At 45.9% G+C, this 19482-nt stretch overlaps 1 long non-coding RNA gene across 1 annotated transcript; it reads right to left on the bottom strand.

Moving 5' to 3' along the window:
* Positions 1–631: 631 nt before the first annotated feature.
* LOC125540176 lies at positions 632–1815 on the bottom strand. Its single transcript, XR_007297227.1, has 2 exons — positions 1064–1815; positions 632–821 (listed from the first exon to the last, which is right to left on the bottom strand). It is a non-coding gene; the product is annotated as an uncharacterized LOC125540176 (long non-coding RNA).
* Between the last annotated feature and the right edge of the window lie 17667 nt (positions 1816–19482).

Raw genomic sequence — 19482 nt, 5'->3', positions numbered from 1 at the left:
AAAAGGTACGCCCTCTTCTAGCCCTAGCATATCCCGTTCTCATTAGTCCATCTGGTGATTACAACGCTGACGGGCGGCATATAGATTAGAGGTGGCAACAGTGGATGGGAATATGGCACTAATTATATGTAGCGATCTTGCACACTCGCCAGTTAGTTTCGAGTGAGTAGCGCATGTCTCAAGCAAAGATTGATCATGGAGTAGATTGATTCGTTGGTACGCAGCAGGCTAGCTAGCTAGCCGATTGATTATAAGATGTGCACATACACGCATAAAGAGTTTTGCCCAGGCTGGGTTGCACTCATACGCATCAGGCAAAGCTAGCTAGATGATCAATCAGAAAGCACACAGTACTCTCAAAAATACTTTGTCCCGGCTGGAAGTACATACTATTTTGTCCGGTCATGTAGCTCCTTCAGTGTAGCTGAGTTAGTTTCATCTGTTATCCATCCTTACAGTTGGTCAAAACTGCAGTATAAGAACACCAACCAAACACCTCGATAGTTTTGGTAAAACTGAGAAAAACCATGGTTTAAAGAAACTGAAGTATTGCTTGCCCACACATCAGAATACTGTGGTATTCAATTACCATGGTTTGTTAAAAACTTTGTTGCCAAACTAACCCTAAAAGTGTTTTCGAATATTGTAAATATCAAAGTCCGGTTAGGAAAGTTGCAAAGTCATGTACAAACAATTATATAGTATACAATTTAGCATCCAAGCTTGTGAGCATAAAACAGAGAAGTTTAGACAAAATAAGTTATAATTCTCCTGGTTTAGTGTCTGGAAAATTTCTCCATGGCCCGTGGATGTGCTTTTGTCTGCACTAAAAATATGGGTCAAACAATTTTTATATCACAACAACAATCTCTCTTAAAAGGTACAAAACCAGGAGGTTATGTTTGCAGAAACAAAGCAAGAAGAGGGAAGCTCAGCAACACCGCAATTACATCAAAATTCAGGTGTAGTAATCCATCCATCTAATTCTACTTGTTACTCCAGGATCATGAATCATCAAAAGCATTGCAAGAAGGATTGGAGGGGGGGACTGCAGTAAGCTCACCTCATGGCCAACTTCAATTTCAACAACGTTGATGTGGATGGATTTTTTGCGGTTTGTGTTCACAGCGGCAATCTCTCCCCGCCACAGCTGCTCCTCCTCCCCACCACGGCCAGCTCACCTCCTCCCCACCACGTTGTATCCCGCCGATCTGCAGATTCAACGGCCGCGACGGACACCATGGTGGCCTGCACGCGCGGTGGTTGACCTGAGCGAGCAACCGCTGTCGTTGTCGCTCGGCGTGCACACATCGTCCAGCTCGCCTTGGGCTAGCTGCCTCATCCGCGGGCCCACCAGGACTGTGGCGGGGGAGTCCATGGTGTCTTGTCAAACTACGGGGGAGGGGAGACACTGCTCACTGGAGGTGTGGATCCCACACTCGCCGACTTGGTGATGTCGTCGCAAGGCTCTGGACGCACACCATGGATGGGCTGCAGCCGCGCTCTCGAGGGCGACAGTCACGCGGCTCTCGACAGAGGTGGCAAATGAGGAGAAGGAGCACGTCCGCGAGTGCCCCTGCCCGTCGAGAACATCAGCCTCCCCACGCAGATCTTGGTGGAGGCTGCCGTCGCTCCTAGTGGAGGAGGCGACAGGGAGGCTGTCGTCGCTCCCGTTGAGTTCCGTCTCCGTGAGGATGGTGGGCCCTCGCGTGGTGGCTTTGGTGCTCCATAAAAGTGGAGGTGGAGGAAGAGCACGAGGCGGTGGATTTGGTGCTACGCGTGGAGGCGGAGTGTCGGCGTGGTGCGGGTGGAGGAAGAAGCCAATGCCAAATGTTGGCTAGTGATTGGTTGACTATCAACTTTTCTTGTCAATCTCACAAAAAGTTGTCAAAATTTGGTAACTTTTGAGTTTGCCAAATGTTGGCTTGCCAAATGTTGGCTTGTCAAATATTGGCAATGCCAAATGTTGGCATGAAACCAATTATGCTCAGAGACACGGGGTGGGGCGGCACACGCGTGGGAGCAGGTGAGAAAGAAAGAGAGGATTCGATGGGTTTGCGGCTTTGCGCTCGTGACCACCTCCTGCCACTCTGCGCTAGCTCAGGAAAGACTGCAACCATGGCAGAAGAAAAAAAGGCCGGACGCCCGCAGAAAACCAAACAAGCCGCCCCATTTTTCGGCCAGCGAATCTCAGCACGGATCTCCGCGCGCGCGTCAATGGCAGCGATAGTTATGCCCATAGTCAGTTTTGATATCCACAATTTCGCATATATATATATATACTCTCTATCTCTATCTCTACTCTCTATTCTCTATCTCTATCTCTATCTAATATTAAAGGATGGATTGTTTCTCCATCTTTTTAATTATTCTTTTTCGTACATCGTTCGTCACTTTTAGTCCATTCAAGCCTGGAAAAAAATTGAGAGGCAAACAGGAATCGATTCTCGGTCAATTTTAAAACAATATTCTTGAAAATAAAAAATTAAATAATACATTTTTTATTAATTTGCACAAATATTACGCTAAAAAAATGATTTTCAAAAATAATACACCGCCGGCCCGCTGCAGGCCGACTGGGCCTAGTCAGCCCACAGCAGGCCGACTGGGCGTAGTCGGCCAGTAGCCGGCCGACAGCTGGCCCGCCTGCCACGTGTCGCGCGCGCACTGGGCAGGCTACGTCGCGGGGGGGAGAGGGAGATGTCGCTGCGGTGTTCACGGGGTGAGCCCCTGTCAGCCTACCACGGGTCGATCGGCCAGCTGCGAGCCGACAGGGTGCGACCCCACGTCGCAGCACGCCTGGCTCCCTGTGGCTGCTTCCTCTATTCCCACTCGAGCATATCTGTTCTTCCTGTGTTCGTTCCTTCTCCTCTCTCTACACGAAGATACCTTCAATTTCTACACCTAAATGAGCCAGTTTTTTGCGGATTTGGCACCGTGAATGGATTCAACTTAGTTAGGGCAGCCAAAAGAGTCCTCGATCTACTGATGGGGTAGCTCATGGTGGTCGTGGTGAGCATTTTGGTAGCTCGTGGAGGTGAAGGTGGTGGTGGTGAAGTTGGGGCAGTGTGGTGGAGGTGGTGGAGGTGAAGCTCGTCGTTCGCCGTTCTTCGTTGGAGGCGGAGCACCGGCAGTTTGGTGGCCGTCGTTCATCGTTCTTCGTTCCCACGCACGCTTCAAGGGTATATTTCAGCAAACATTTTATTTTTCGTAGGTGCTCCGGTAGTATTTGCTAATATGTTTGGATGTGAAATAAATTAGGTGTGCGATTATTGTTATTTGCTCCGGTAGTATACGTAAATATATTTAGATGTCAACTAATTATTTGTGTAAAAATGTGTAGCTGCTCCGGTAATATTCCGTACTATATGTGGATGTGAAGTATGTAGGAGTGTCAGTATTTGGAGTAGTTCCGGTAAAATCCGTAATATAGATAGTCAAATATTAAAATCAGTAAATATTTGTAGTTGCTCCGGCAAATATTTGTAATATACTTGTAGGTGTGTGAATTGTATTAGTTGCTCCGTTAATATTCTGTAATATATATAGACATGTCTAATATTTGTTAGTGAATTGTATTTCGTTGTTGAAAAAAATAGGTGAGCCGAGATGTCCGATGTAGTGAAGTTCAGATTTTGCTATGGTCCTGGTACTATCCAAACAACTGAGATGGGAGCAGATCTGAGTGAATTTACTCACATAGATGTGCCAATGAGGGCACCTCAAATATGGTCTGTCAGTCAGTTGAAAGAATGAATTGCGGCAAGTTTAGGTCTTGATACTGAAACACACACCGTCGGTGTTCATGCATTATGGACACAGTCAAGTACAATAATTTACTTTTATTTGAGGCCGATAGAGCGAGACTCCGAATGGGTGCGGTGGTTATAAGGTTGTGAACGAAGGGGATGCAATCTTGTTGCTTTAGTGCTTCCCGTCGTGAAGGAGGTCACTGCACATGAAGGTGAGGGTGGCTACGATCCTGGTCATAGCAGTGTAGGGAGGCAATTATCTATGTCAACTGCTGGAGATGATGGTTACGAATAAGGACAGAGCAGTCAGGTAGAAGGAGGAAATGCTTATGGTTATGAACCAGGGTAGAGTAGTCAGGTAGAAGGAGGAAATGCCGATGGTGATTACAATGGCGAGGTGGACGCTGACGAGGTAGATGGGCACATGCAGGACCAGATGGAAGAAGAAGACACCGATGTTGAAAGGGGTCATGCCGATGATTCTGACGAGTCAGATGAAGAAGAAAATGCAGAGGAGATCCCGAATCCTGCATCATGGAATCATGACTTCTCATCTGCAATGACCGTGAATGATGGACATGATTCAGCTTGGCAATATCACCAGAACAATATTGCGACGGGTGCTATGTATCCGAACAAGCAAGCCCTGAAGGATGCAATAATTAACTGGGCAATGTCCACGCAAACGGTTTTCACAACTCAGGTGTCCAGTCAGAAATTCCTGACAATGGTATGCAAGAACGCAGATTGTCCCGCCAGGGTGCACGGTTTTCCCCCTAAGTATGGCACAAGTTGGGTGACAAGTGACTTAGTTAATCACACTTGTCGTATTCCCTGCATCCCTCAAAATCATGCCAACCTTTCATCCAAGCTTATTGCTCGGTTGTTTTACGATGAGATAGTGCAGGGCAAAGCTATGGAAGTGAAGGCAGTCCAGACAAAAGTCTTCGCCAGGTTCAAGTACAAAATTTCTTATGGCAAGGCTTGGAGGGCTAAGCATGCGGCGCTTGAGAGGAGATTTGGTTCTTATTTTGATGCATATGACTCTGTTGTCCAGCTCCTCCACACCCTGCAGCAATGGAATCCAGGCACCTATATCGATATCCAACACATGTTCATGTCAGAGTTCCCAACTGTGAGGGTGCTACATCGTCTGTTCTTCTCTTTCAGTGTATGCATTGAAGCTTTCAGGCATTGCCGATCGGTGATATGTATTAATGGTCCTTTTCTCACAGGCAAGTACAAGGGTCAGATCTTGACAGCCATAGGTCAAGACGGCCAAAATCAAGTCGTCCCACTCGCATTTGCTTTTGTGGAGAGTGAGAACATTGAAAGTTGGACATGGTTTTTCAGGCAGTTGAAAATATCAGTTGTGAAGGAGAAGCCCAATGTGTGCATCCTTCATGAAAGGCATGCAGGTATACTCAGTGCAATAAGGACACTGACAAACCCAGGCCCTGAGGAACAAGTTCCATGGCAGGACTTGCAGAGCCGTTGGTGCATGCGCCATCTAGGGGCTAATTTCTTCTCGCAGTTTAGAAATAAGAATCTGACGAATCTGTTCAAAAAACTCTGCAAGCAGAACCAGTTATGGAAGTACAATTTGATACGCGACAGACTTAATGTGTGCACGCAGGGGCACATGAGGGACAGGAAAGCTGCAAGAGATGCATCGGTGAGGGCACATGTTGAAGCAGTAGCTGCACAGTTAGCAACAGGAACAACGGCCGTGGAGGAGGAGCCTGTTGGGCTATGTGACCTGCCAGGATTTAACCCACCTGGTACTAGGAGAAGGCTTGGGAGGTCGATTAAAACCTTCGAGCAGTGGATAGAGCATGAGCCTCTGGAGAGGTGGTCTTTGCTACATGACACACATGGAGCAAGGTACAGTGTCATGACAACGAACCTCACAGAAATATACAACTTTGTCCTCAGAGGAAACCGGGCATTGCCACTTACAGCCATCGTTGAGGGTATTTTCTATGGCACCGTCAAGTATTTCAGAGATAGACGTCAAAAAGCAGAGCAGCATATCTTCAACAACCCGAATACACAGTACTGTGAAAGAGTCACAAAGTACATGGACAACAAGATGCAAAAAGCTAGGTCACACACTGTAGTCGCCATCGGTAATCAAGAAAGAAGGTTTGAGGTCCGCTTAGCCAACAACAAATTCGGATGTGCAAATGAGTTGAGGACGCATGAGGTGAAAATTGGTAATGAAGCCTGGCCAACGTGTGAGTGCACATGCAACAAACCGAAATTGCTTCACCTACCTTTCTCACATGTACTTGCTGCTTGCGGGCAGCTTGGAATGGACGCAATATCGTTTATGTCTCCATTTTTTCTGAAAGAGTTTGTCCTCAATACCTGGACAGGTGAGCTGATGGGTTTTCGATCAATGGATAATTTCAACAACGTCAACCCTGCTGAAAGGCGTTACATTCCAAACCCAGAGCATATGCGTACGAGGCAGATGGCAGTGTCAGCGCATCCGGAATGATATGGATGAATCTGAAGCAGGAGGTCCGACTAGGCAATGCATTCTATGCAATGAATTTGGCCATAGGGACACTAATTGTCCCACTTTCGTCACTGGGCGTGGACGAGGCAACCGGGGAAGAAGAGGAGGTAGAGGCAGCAGAGGAGTAAGGGCGAGAGGAAGAAACTAAGCTAGCAGTAGTATGTTCTGAATTTGTATTAAGCGTGGCACTATGTTCTGAATTTGTATTAAGTGTGGCACTATGTTCTGAATTTGTATTAAGTGTGGCACTATGTTTTGAATTTATATTAAGTGTGACACTATGTTCTGAATTTTTATTAAGTGTGGCGCTATGTTCTGAATTTTTTATATGCAGGAATGTCGGGAATGTGGTTGCTGAATGGGGACATTGATAGGGGTCATGGTGCTGTGATATGGTATGAGCGCAAGTTTGAGCCTCTAGTCACTCGCACTCCTAAGGAAAACTGGATGATACACCCATGATGGCTTCAGCGGTACGTGCTTTATTAATTTGCACACTGACATGCATATTAATGGGAGACACTAACTGAAATGTTCTCTGATGAAGGTTGAAATGGGCCGGTATTTTACCTTTTGCGCGTTTGGTTGAGTCTATCCCGGGTGAGAAACGCCTTGTCATCGACGGGTCCTTGCTGAGCTGCTTAGTGGACCGTTGGAGGCCAGAGACCCACACGTTTCACTTCCGATAGGGAGAGATGGTTCCTACTCTGGAGGATGTGTCACTTTTGCTCGGACTACCGTTGGCAGGTCATGCCATCGGACCATTGGACGCACCGGCTGGTTGGGAGCGAGCTCTTACACAACGTTTTCATGGTGTTTTTCCAGATGCTCCGGATCCGGTATGGGAGCATCACGGACCTAAGTATGAGTGGTTGCTCAATTTCCAGGTAATTTCCCCTACCTCTTATCTTCAAGTTATCGTGCATACGGTTTTACAGAAAATAACTATGGCTTACTAAAACTTTCTCTTTGCTTAATGCAGATCCAGAAATTCCGGGCGCCGTTGACTGCAGAACAGATCACTCGGAGCCTGGAGGCCTACTTAATGTGGCTTTTCGGCAAGGTGATGTTCACAGAGAACCATGCCACCACTATTAGCACGCTCTACATCCCTATGGCACTCGAGATAGCGAGCGCTCAGACGGCAGATCAGATCAGACAGAGGAGTTGGGGTTCGGCGGTCTTAGCGGCTACATACCGAGGTATGTGCAACGGTTGCCAGCTTACATCGAGAAATCCATTCCTTCTTGGATGCCCTCTATTCCTACAGCTGTGGTCATGGGAGAGGTTCTCTATAGGGCGACCAGATGTACATGTAAGTGAGCCTATAGACGCCATGTTTGATGTTGACGGCATCAACATGCCTACTTTTGGTCTGTGTTGGACACGTCGCGAGGTATGCACCGTGTTATAGTTTAATGCAAATTTTTTCTGTACAAGAGATAGTTCGATGCTAGCGGCTACTAACTTTTGTTTTCTGCAGAGATGCTTTGCTAGTGATCAGACCAGGAAGGCATACACATCATTGAATGAGCAGTTCGATGCGTACACCGGGGTCATCTAGCAGCCCTACATGGAAGCAGCCATACAAGAGAGATACCCTGGTGGTATGTCTATGCTATGCACAAGGGACCGAGATTACTGGATGACAAAATCAAAGATTATCTTCGATGTCTTCGTCGAGGAGATGGCACAACAGAGGGTTATGAGGCAATTTGTCTTCTGCAATTGGAGCTGCCTCCCCCTATAGAGAACCGGTGCCAGCACACATCCACATGTATTAACCAGTTTTTCAATGTTGCATTATCTTTCATAGTACTCCATTTGAAGCTTTAGATAATTGTTGAACACACACCACAATTTTAGGACGACAAGGAAGGGCATGATGTTGGGTAACGTAGCAGAAATTCAAAATTTTCCTACATGTCACCAAGATCTATCTATGGAGAGACCAGCAACGAGGGGAAGGAGAGTGCATCTACATACCCTTGTAGATTGCTAAGCGGAAGCGTTCAAGTGAACGGGGTTGATGGAGTCGTACTCGTCGTGATTCAAATCACCGATGACCAAGTGCCGAACGCACGGCACCTCCGCGTTCAACACACGTGCAGCCCGGTGACGTCTCCCACGCCTTGATCCAGCAAGGAGAGAGGGAGAGGTTGAGGAAGACTCCATCCAGCAGCAGCACAACGGCGTGGTGGTGATGGAGGAGCGTGGCAATCCTGCAGGGCTTCGCCAAGCACCACAGAAGAGGAGGGAGAGAGGGAAGGCTGCACCATCAGGCAGAGATCAAATCACGTGTGTTTTGGGCAGCCCCCTAGGCCTCATATATATAGGGGAAGGGGTGGAGGCTGCGCCCCCTCTAGGGTTCCCACCCCTAGGGGGGGCGGCAGCCCTAGATGGCCAAGGGGTGGCGGCCACAAGGGGGAGGAGAGGGAGGCGCAGGGTATATGGGCCTTAGGGCCCATCTGCCCTTAGGGTTTGCCCCCTCTCCCCTTCTAGGCGCATGGGCCTTAGTGGGGCTGGTGCCCTTGGCCCATGTAGGCCAAGGAACACTCCCTACAGCCCATGTGGCCCCCCCGGGGCAGGTGGCCCCACTTGGTGGACCCCCGGGACCCTCCCGGTGGTCCTGGTACATTACCGATAAACCCCGAAACTCTTCCGGTAACCAAAACAGGACTTCCCATATATAAATCTTTACCTCCGGACCATTCCGGAACTCCTTGTGACGTCCGGGATCTCATCTGGGACTCCGAACAACATTCGGTAACCACATACAAACTTCCTTTATAACCCTAGCGTCATCGAACCTTAAGTGTGTAGACCCTACGGGTTCGGGAGACATGCAGACATGACCGAGACGATCTCCGGTCAATAACCAACAGCGGGATCTGGATACCCATGTTGGCTCCCACATGTTCCACGATGATCTCATCGAATGAACCACGATGTCAAGGACTTAATCAATCCCATATACAATTCCCTTTGTCTATCGGTACGATACTTGCCCGAGATTCGATCGTCGGTATCCCGATACCTTGTTCAATCTCGTTACCGGCAAGTCTCTTTACTCGTTCCGTAACACATCATCCCGTGATCAACTCCTTGATCACATTGTGCACATTATGATGATGTCCTACCGAGTGGGCCCAGAGATACCTCTCCGTTTACACGGAGTGACAAATCCCAGTCTCGATTCGTGCCAACCCAACAGACACTTTCGGAGATACCCGTAGTGCACCTTTATAGTCACCCAGTTACGTTGTGACGTTTGGTACACCCAAAGCACTCCTACGGTATCCGGGAGTTGCACAATCTCATGGTCTAAGGAAATGATACTTGACATTAGAAAAGCTTTAGCATACGAACTACATGATCTTGTGCTAGGCTTAGGATTGGGTCTTGTCCATCACATCATTCTCCTAATGATGTGATCCCGTTATCAATGACATCCAATGTCCATGGTCAGGAAACCGTAACCATCTATTGATCAACGAGCTAGTCAACTAGAGGCTTACTAGGGACATGGTGTTGTCTATGTATCCACACATGTATCTGAGTTTCCTATCAATACAATTATAGCATGGATAATAAACGATTATCATGAACAAGGAAATATAATAATAACTAATTTATCATTGCCTCTAGGGCATATTTCCAACAAGTCTCCCACTTGCACTAGAGTCAATAATCTAGTTCACATCGCCATGTGATTAACACTCACAGGTCACATCCCCAGTGTAACCAACATCCAAAGAGTTTACTAGAGTCAATAATCTAGTTCACATCACTATGTGATTAACACTCAATAGTTCTGGGTTTGATCATGTTGCTTGTGAGAGAGGTTTTAGTCAACGGGTCTGAACCTTTCAGATCCGTGTGTGCTTTACAAATCTCTATGTCATCTCCTAGATGCAGCTACCACGTTCTATTTGGAGCTATTCCAAATAACTGTTCTACTATACGAATCCAGTTTACTACTCAGAATAATCTGGATTAGTGTCAAAGTTTGCATCGGCGTAACCCTTTATGACGAACTCTTTTACCACCTCCATAATCGAGAAAATTCCTTAGTCCACTAGTTACTAAGGATAACTTTGACCGCTGTCTTGTGATCCATTCTTGGATCACTCTTGTACCCCTTGACTGACTCATGGCAAGGCACATTTCAGGTGCGGTACACAACATAGCATACTGTAGAGCCTACGTCTTAAGCATAGGGGACGACCTTCGTCCTTTCTCTCTATTCTGCCGCGGTCGAGCTTTAAGTCTTAACTTCATACCTTACAACTCAGGCAAGAACCCCTTCTTTGACTGATCTATCTTGATCACCTTCAAGATCATGTCAAGGTATGTGCTCATTTGAAAGTACCATTAAGCGTTTTGATCTATCCTTATAGATCTTGATGCTCAATGTTCAAGTAGCTTAATCCAGGCTTTCCATTGAAAAACACTTTCAAATAACCCTATATGCTTTCCAGAAATTCTACATCATTTCTGATCAACAATATGTCAACAACATATACTCATCAGAAATTCTATAGTGCTCCCACTCACCCTTTTGGAAATACAAGTTTCTCATAAACTTTGTATAAACCCAAAAAATCTTTGATCATCATCAAAGCATACATTCCAACTCCGAGATGCTCACTCCAGTCCTTAGAAGGATTGCTGGAGCTTTGCATACTTATTAGCATCTTTCAGGATTGACAAAACCTTCCGGTTGTATCACATACATCCTTTCCTCAAGAAAATCGTCGAGGAAACAATGTTTTGACATCCTATCTGCAAGATTTCATAAATAATGCAGTAATCGCTAATATAATTCCAACAGACTCTTAGCATCGCTACGAGTGAGAAAGTCTCACCGTAGTCAACTCCTTGAACTTGTCGGGAAACTTCTTAATGACAAGTCGACTTTCTTAATGGTGACATTTACCATCATTGTCCGTCTTCCTTTTAAAAATCCATATGTACCTAACAGCCTTACGACCATCAAGTAGTTCTTCCAAAGTCTACACTTTGTTTTCATACATGGATCCTCTCTCGGATTATATGGCCTCAAGCCATTTATCGGAATCCAGGCCCACCATCGCTTCTCCATAGCTCGTAGGTTCGTTGTTGTCTAGCAACATGGACCTCCAAGACAGGATTAACGTACCACTCTGAGTAGTACGCATCCTTGTCATCCTATGAGGTTTGGGAGTGACTTGATCCGAAGTTTCATGATCAATATCATAAGCTTCCACTTCAATTGGTGTAGGTGCCACAGGAACAACTCTTTGTGCCCTGCTATACACTAGTTTGAAGTGACGGTTCAATAATCTCATCAAGTCTCCACCATCCTCCCACTCAATTCTTTCGAGAGACACTTTTCTCGAGAAAGGACCTGATTCTAGAAACAATTGCTTTCGGATCTGAGACAGGAGGTATACCCAACTGTTTCTGGGTTGTCCTATGAAGATGCATTTATCCGCTTTGGGTTCGAGGCTTATCAGCCTAAAACTTTTCCACATAAGTGTCGCAGCCCCAAACTTTTAAGAAATGACAGCTTAGATTTCTCTAAACCATACGGTGTCATCTCATCGGAATTACGTGGTGCCCTATTTAAAGTGGAATGTGGTTGTCTCTAATGCTTAACCCATAAACTATTGTGGTAATTCGATAAGAGACATCATGGTATGCATCATATCCAATAGGGTGCAGTTATGATGTTCGGACACACCATCACACTATGGTGTTCCAGGCTGTATTAGTTGTGAAACGAATTTCCACAATGTCTTAATTTGTGCCAAACTCGTAATTCAGATATTCATCTCTATGATCATATCATAGATCTTTTATCCTCTTGTCACGACGATCTTTCAACTTCACACTGAAATTACTTGAACCTTTCAATAATTCAGACTCGTGATTCATCAAGTAAATGTACTCAACATCTACTCAAATCATCTGTGAAGAAAGAACAAAACGATATCCACTACATGCCTCAGCACTCATTGGACTGCACACATCAAAAATGTATTACTTCCAACAATTGCTTCTAGTTCCATTTTACTGAAAACCGAGGCTTTCAGTCATCTTGCCCATGTGGTATGATTTGCATGTCTCAAGTGATTCAAAATCAAGTGAGTCCAAACAGGTCCATTTGCATGGAGTTTCTTATGCATATACACCAATAGACATGGTTCGCATGTCCAAACCTTTTCAAAACGAGTGAGCCCAAAAGATCCATCAACATGGAGCTTCTTCATGCGTTTTATACCGATATGACTTACGTGGCAGTGCCACAAGTAGGTGGTACTATCATTACTATCTTTTGGCATGAACATGTGTTCACTACGATCGAGATTCAATAAACCATTCATTTAGGTGTATAAGACCATTGAAGGTATATTCAAATAAACAGAGTAACCATTATTCTCCTTAAATTGAATAACCTATTGCGATAGACATAATCCAATCATGTCTATGCTCAACGCAAACACCAATCTCGATGGTAGAAGGGAGCGTACGATATTTGATTATATCAACCTTGGAAACACTTCCAACACATATCGTCAGCTCACTTTAGCTAGTCTCCGTTTATTCCAGCTTTTATTTCGAGTTACTAACACTTAGCAACCGAACCGGTATCTAATACCCTGGTGCTACTAGGAGTACTAGTAAAGTACACATCAACACAATGTATATCCAATATACTTCTATCGACCTTGCCAGCCTTCTCATCTACAAGTATCTAGGGTAATTCTGCTCCAGTGGCTGTTCCCCTTATTACAGAAGCACTTAGTCTCGGGGTTGGGTTCAACCTCGGGTTCACTAGAGCAGCAGCTGAATTGCCGTTTCATGAAGTATCCCTTTGTTCCCTTGCCCTTCTTGAAACTAGTGGTTTCACCAACCATCAACAATTGATGCTCCTTGATTTCTACTTCTACTTTTGTGGTGTCAAACATCGCGAATATCTCAAGGATCATCATATATGTCCCTGATATATTATAGTTCATCACGAAGCTCTAGCAGCTTGGTGGTAATGACTTCGTAGAAACATCACTATCTTATCCGGAAGATTAACTCCCACTTGATTCAAATGATTGTTGTTCTCAGACAATCTGAGCACTAGCTCAACAATTGAGCTTTCCCCCTTTAGTTTGCAGGCTAAGAAAATCATCGGAGGTCTTATACCTCTTGACGTGGGCACGAGCCTGAAATCCCAATTTCAGCCCTCGAAACATCTCATATGTTTCGCGACGTTTCAAAAACGTCTTCGGTGCCTCAACTCTAAACCGTTTAACTGAACTATCACGTAGTTATCAAAATGTTATGTCAGATGTTCGCAACATCCACAGACGACGTTCGAGGTTCAGCACACTGAGCGGTGCATTAAGGACATAAGCCTTCTAAGCAATGAGGACAATCCTCAGTTTACGGACCTAGTCCGCATAATTGCTACTATCAACTTTCAACTAAATTTTCTCTAGGAACATATACTAAACAGTAGAACTATAGCGTGAGCTACGACATAATTTGCAAAATCCTTTTGACTATGTTCAGGATAATTAAGTTCATCTTATGAACTCCCACTCAGATAGACATCCCTCTAGTCATCTAAGTGATTACATGATCCGAGTCAACTAGGCCGTGTCCGATCATCACGTGAGACGGACTAGTCAACGTCGGTGAACATCTTCATGTTGATCGTATCTTCTATACGACTCATGCTCGACCTTTCGGTCTTCTGTGTTCCGAGGCCATGTCTGTACATGCTAGGCTCGTCAAGTTAACCCTAAGTGTTTTGCATGTGTTCCGAGGCCATGTCTGTACATGCTAGGCTCGTCAACACCCGTTGTATGTGAACGTAAGGATCCATCACACCCGATCATCACGGCGTGCTTAGAAACGACGAACTTTAGGAACGGTGCACAGTTAGGGGAGAACACTTCTTGAAATTGTTATGAGGGATCATCTTATTTACTACCGTCGTTCTAAGCAAATAAGATGTATAAACATGATAAACATCACATGCAATCAAATAGTGACATGATATGGCCAATATCATATTGCTCCTTTTGATCTCCATCTTCGGGGCTCCATGATCATCATCGTCACCGGCATGACACCATGATCTCCATCATCGTGTCTTCATGAAGTTGTCACGTCATCTATTACTTCTACTACTACAGCTAACGGTTAGCAATAAAGTAAAGTAATTACATGACGTTTATGTTGACACGCAGGTCATAAATAAATTAAGACAACTCCTATGGCTCCTGCCGGTTGTCATACTCATCGACATGCAAGTCGTGATTCCTATTACAAGAACATGATCATCTCATACATCACATATATCATTCATCACATCCTTTGGCCATATCACATCACATAGCATACCCTGCAAAAACAAGTTAGACGTCCTCTAATTGTTGTTTGCATGTTTTACGTGGCTGCTATGGGTTTCTAGCAAGAACGTTTCTTACCTACGCAAAACCACAACGTGATATGCCAATTGCTATTTACCCTTCATAAGGACCCTTTTCATCGAATCCGATCCGACTAAAGTGGGAGAGACAGACACCCGCCAGCCACCTTATGCAACTAGTGCATGTTTGTCGGTGGAACCGGTCTCACGTAAGAGTACGTGTAAGGTTGGTCCGGGCCGCTTCATCCCACGATGCCGCCGAATCAAGATAAGACTAGTAACGGCAAGCATATTGAACAAAATCAACGCCCACAACTACTTTGTGTTCTACTCGTGCATAGAATCTACGCAATAGACCTAGCTCATGATGCCACTGTTGGGGAACGTAGCATAAATTCAAAATTTTCCTACGTGTCACCAAGATCAATCTATGGAGAGACTAGCAACGAGGGGAAGGAGAGTGCATCTACATACCCTTGTAGATCGCTAAGCGGAAGCGTTCAAGTGAACGGGGTTGATGGAGTCGTACTCGTCGTGATTCAAATCACCGATGACCAAGTGCCGAACGCACGGCACCTCCGCGTTCAACACACGTACAGCCCGGTGACGTCTCCCACGCCTTGATCCAGCAAGGAGAGAGGGAGAGGTTGAGGAAGACTCCATCCAGCAGCAGCACAACGGCGTGGTGGTGATGGAGGAGCGTGGCAATCCTGCAGGGCTTCGCCAAGCACCACAGAAGAGGAGGGAGAGAGGGAAGGCTGCACCATCAGGCAGAGATCAAATCACGTGTGTTTTGGGCAGCCCCTAGGCCTCATATATATAGGGGAAGGGGTGGAGGCTGCGCCCCCTCTAGGGTTCCCACCCCTAGGGGGGGCGGCAGCCCTAGATCAAGGGTGGCGGCCACAAGGGGGAGGAGAGGGAGGCGCAGGGTATATGGGCCTTAGGGCCCATCTGCCCTTAGGGTTTGCCCCTCTCCCCTTCTAGGCGCATGGGCCTTAGTGGGGCTGGTGCCCTTGGCCCATGTAGGCCAAGGAACACTCCCTACAGCCCATGTGGCCCCCCGGGCAGGTGGCCCCACTTGGTGGACCCCCGGGACCCTCCCGGTGGTCCCGGTACGTTACCGATAAACCCCGAAACTCTTCCGGTGACCAAAACAGGACTTCCCATATATAAATCTTTACCTCCGGACCATTCCGGAACTCCTCGTGACGTCCGGGATCTCATCCGGGACTCCGAAAAACATTCGGTAACCACATACAAACTTCCTTTACAACCCTAGCGTCATCGAACCTTAAGTGTGTAGACCCCACGGGTTCGGGAGACATGCAGACATGACCGAGACGATCTCCGGTCAATAACCAACAGCGGGATCTGGATACCCATGTTGGCTCCCACATGTTCCACGATGATCTCATCGGATGAACCACGATGTCAAGGACTTAATCAATCCCGTATACAATTCCCTTTGTCCGGTACGATACTTGCCCGAGATTCGATCGTCGGTATCCCGATACCTTGTTCAATCTCGTTACCGGCAAGTCTCTTTACTCGTTTCCGTAACACATCATCCCGTGATCAACTCCTTGATCACATTGTGCACATTATGATGATGTCCTACCGAGTGGGCCCAGAGATACCTCTCCGTTTACACGAAGTGACAAATCCCAGTCTCGATTCGTGCCAACCCAACAGACACTTTCGGAGATACCTGTAGTGCACCTTTATAGTCACCCAGTTACGTTGTGACGTTTGGACACCCAAAGCACTCTACGGTATCCGGGAGTTGCACAATCTCATGGTCTAAGGAAATGATACTTGACATTAGAAAAGCTTTAGCATACGAACTACATGATCTTGTGCTAGGCTTAGGATTGGGTCTTGTCCATCACATCATTCTCCTAATGATGTGATCCCGTTATCAATGACATCCAATGTCCATGGTCAGGAAACCGTAACCATCTATTGATCAACGAGCTAGTCAACTAGAGGCTTACTAGGGACATGGTGTTGTCTATGTATCCACACATGTATCTGAGTTTCCTATCAATACAATTATAGCATGGATAATAAACGATTATCATTAACAAGGAAATATAATAATAACTAATTTATCATTGCCTCTAGGGCATATTTCCAACACATGACCAGGACAACTGCTGACTGGCTAGTTAGACTAGAGTCATATGTTATAGAATGGGAGACAACAAACACACATATATGGCACGAGAATCACAATTTTGATCTCAATGAATTCAATATCTATTTGCGGCGCTACATGACTGGAACACGGTTACGCATCGTTGAGCACTCCCACCCAGAGGATATACCGGATCCTACTCCGTCGGATATGTACCCGAGCTATGACACTTCGGACTCTAGGCAGTACACGGTAAGATATATTTTCTTTAAGTAATGTTGTCACATACTTTGACGTGCAAGAGACATACATTATTAATCGTCATGGAAATTTGCAGGCTACCTTGACACACGAACTCTACGAGGACGTGACCACCTTTGGACGATCATTGTCGTTTGGACCTCTTCTTCAGCACCGTCCAGTGCTACATCCCTTCTTGGAACAAATTCATAAGAAGATACGGACTGTGTATGAGGCTATCACGTGCACCCGGAGAACCGACGTTGTTCAGCACCAGCAGTAGCAGCCACGTTACTCCATGCACCGACATCAACCACGTCCACGTCTAGCACATCAGCCGACAACCAGGCCACCCCGTCCTGACCAACCTGGCAGTTCAACGTGGCAGCAACCACAGCACTATGGTCCCACGTCGAGCTTCGTGTTTTCTCCACAGCCATAGCAGCACGGTCCCTCATCCAGCTTCGTGTTTTCTCCACAGCCACAGCAGCACGGTCCCTCGTCGAGCTTCCTGTTTGAGCCAGAGCAGCCGTCACAACCAACAGGTAAGTGTCTTCATATTTATTGTTTTCAATATTAATTGAGGCGACCTCATTCTTCATGACTAAACGTTCCATCATGCAGGAGCCTACGGATATCATGCGTCTATGTCAGCATCACATGATACGTGGGGGAGTGGTCAACATCCCAAGGAGAACATGCAGGCTCAGATGTCGCAGCACACCCATTGGATGAACATGTATTCGACTCCTCCACCAGGCCCCACACAGGATACATAGCATGACCAGGGAGAGTCTGAAATTCCTCCTCGTAACATTAGGCCACCTAACAGGTTGGGATGGACGCCGCTTCCAGATCCGCCTCCCCGCCAGGACAGACGTCGTCACTAACGCTTCCATCTATCAGTAGAGACATGACCATCTACTTCTGTATGAGACAAATGACTATGTACTTATGTATGAGACATATGCCTACTCTATTTTAGTACTCTGTTATCCGAACTACAACATCATATTTAGATAGAACATAATGCTCGTACAACAAGACAGTACAAACAACTAGATAGAACTACATCTAAATTAACGGTACGTACGACTAAACTTACAACATACATCATAAAAACTACATGAAGTCATCATTGTCATCCTCCATCGATGCATAACTCTTGCCCTTCGATGATGAAGAACGCTTGACCTTCGACGATGAAGAACTCTTATCCTTCGACGATGCAGAAACCTTGCCCTTCGACGATGAAGAACTCTTGCCCTTCGACGATGCAGAAACCTTGCCCTTCGACGATGAAGAACTCTTGCCCTTTGAGTATGCAGAACCCGGAAGCGGCGGCATGAAGATATCATATTCGTCCTCGCTCTCCTCGGTCCATAAAAATGGATTCTTTTCTGCAGTCCTTCTGAACGTTTCACTCTTCGGCTCCACTACCTTCTTCCACCTTTCATGCAACCTAAGAAGTTCTTTGCGTACCTCCTCATAGGTCCTTTCAGGCCATCCAGACCTACGTAATTAGTGAGCCAACTCATTCATTATGGTGTCACTACCGGTGAGTTCGTCCTATGAAACTATCCTATTGTCCATCCTAAAATCGGTAGCTAGCCTCAGAAGGGTCCTGCTCGTCTCAGGGTGAAAACTACGATCGAAAGGATAATGGGACATCTCAACTACACTACACTGGAATGCTTATCCACATCCGTCTGAAGGGGGTTTTATAGGCAGAGAGGAGAAAATGGCGGGAAAGAACGACTGCAGTATGGCGGGAAACGGGTGGCGGGAACATATTGAGGGGAAAGGGTTGCGCGAAAATACATCATAGTTTTGAAAACAAAAAAATGTAATATCGTATGGGGCAAAAAAAATCTATAATATGGTATGCATGCACCAGTCGGCCCACAGCAGGCCAATTAGTTCATGTCGGCCCACAGCAGACCGACTGGACCTTGTCGGCAACCGGTTGGCCGACTGGACTTGCCCTGGTTGGCCAACTGGACTTGCCCTGGTGGCCGACAGGCCAATCGGCCAGCAGCAAGCAGATAGGCCCCCAGTCGGCCTGTTGTGGGCCCACTAGGACCAGTCGGCGTGCTGTGGGCCGACGGTGTATTATTTTTGAAAATCATTTTTGGGCGTAATATTTATGCAAATTAATAAAAAAAATGCATTACTTAAAAAAATTAGCCATAAAATTATTGTGAATTAAAAAAGGTTCATGCATTTCAAAAAAATCATCAAATAAAAAATATTCAGGAATTTCAAAAAATGTTAATCATTTCAAAAATTGTTCAGCTATTCTAAGAATATTTGCGATTTAAATAAAATTTTCACAAGTTTTATAAAATTTGCATCCATTCGAAAAATCTTCATTGACTCAAAAAAATGTTCGGCGATTCATAACAATGTTCAG

This window comes from Triticum urartu, chromosome 1, assembly GCF_003073215.2.
Source record: "Triticum urartu cultivar G1812 chromosome 1, Tu2.1, whole genome shotgun sequence".
Taxonomy (NCBI): Eukaryota; Viridiplantae; Streptophyta; class Magnoliopsida; order Poales; family Poaceae; genus Triticum; species Triticum urartu.
This window is presented reverse-complemented; position numbering and strand designations above follow the sequence as displayed.